Raw genomic sequence first — 1,705 nt, 5'->3', positions numbered from 1 at the left:
ATATATATATATATATATATATATATATAATACAGAATGCGACAAGAACGCAAAACATCCAGACAGTTAGGTGATACAAGAAAGGGACAAAACATCCAGATAGACGATACAAGGAACCAAGGACAGGTCATTCGGAGTTTTCTTTCCTCAGTCGAGATCCGGATTATCCTTGCAATTTCGGCTGCGTGTTTGTGTTATAATAAAATCAATCTTTCTTCAAGCTGAAGCAATACTGACCATCTTTGGTAACGTACAAATTTCTTTTACTCTAACAAGTAAAGTATTGGCTAATTTTGAATTTATGGCCAGCAAGCCACCGTCGGGTTGTCCGATGCTGTGTTAGCTGGCAGAAATTTCAATATTATTGCCAATTTTAATAAAAGTGTATAAAATCTGAAGTCGCATGTAGAGGATTTTTGTTGGACTGATATCCAAACTACAGCAGAAAAGGCTAGTCACTGGATTTGGTCAAAAAGTGACGAAGAACGATGGCTAGAAGAATATTGAGCTTTGTTTTTAATAACCAGTTGATCTAGCAAGCGGGGCCTCATATCATGAGGAGCGCCGGTGTGTACTGATGCCGTCGAGTGGTAATCACTGAAACAGCGCACATTCTCTCCTAATGACCCCATACACTTGCTGGCTTCTGGTATGTGGTGCTTTTGACTGGTAGCACTTGCATACTCCTTTTTCTTTTTTACTCTTTTTTACTTGTATTAGTCATTTGACTGTGGCCATGTTGGAGCACCGCCTTTAGTCGAGCAAATCGATCCCAGGACTTATTCTTTGTAAGCCTAGTACTTATTCTATCCGTCTCTTGTGCCGAACCACTAAGTTACGGGGACATAAACACAACAGCATCGGTTGTTAAGCGATGTGGGGAGGAAACACACACACACACGCACATATACACACACACACGCACATACACACACACACACACACACACACACACATATATATATATATACATATATACGACGAGCTTCTTTCAGTTTCCGTCTACCAAATCCACTCACAAGGCCTTGGTCGGCCCGAGGTTATAGTAGAAGACACTTGCCCAAGGTGCCACGCAGTGGGACTGAACCCGGAACCATGTGGTTCTTAAGAAAGCTACTTACCACACAGCCACATGCAAAACATTTACAATTTTTGTAATATTCCTTTTTTTTTTCTATAATTTTATTTTCATTCCTGTTGGATCTCGCTTATCTGTACCCGATAGCATTTTTTTTTCAATTTAGCTGCAATCATTTCCTCTACCTCAGTGCCCAGAATGGAGCAATTGTTTAGCTGAACTTAAAGAACGGGTTCCGTTTGCAGTGCAGGAAATAACTCCGGAAATGCTTCAAATGTGTAACGCTAAGGGTAGATTTAAAATTTGCAGGGATACAGAATGAGCGCATGTTAAGAACTTTCAATAGAGATTTGACGTAAGATTTACAAATATATTTATTTTTGTTTCATAATTAAATAATAAACATAAAATTCTGTCAGTTAAAAAAAAAAATTGTCCGATTTCATTGAAATGGTTACATAATTCCGAGACTTCCTCATTGTGGCTATTAAGTCCGTATAAATAAGTGTACTGACTTAATATCCACAGTGTCGACATGATGTTTGAAATGTACCAAAGCACATCAAATTTTCTTAATCAAGAAATAAACCGACGCAGTTACAAATATTGCGCTTACACATTTTAATG

This window comes from Octopus bimaculoides, chromosome 10, assembly GCF_001194135.2.
Source record: "Octopus bimaculoides isolate UCB-OBI-ISO-001 chromosome 10, ASM119413v2, whole genome shotgun sequence".
NCBI lineage: Eukaryota > Metazoa > Mollusca > Cephalopoda > Octopoda > Octopodidae > Octopus > Octopus bimaculoides.
The sequence above is the reverse complement of the archived record's forward strand: the minus strand, read 5'-3'. Positions refer to the sequence as shown.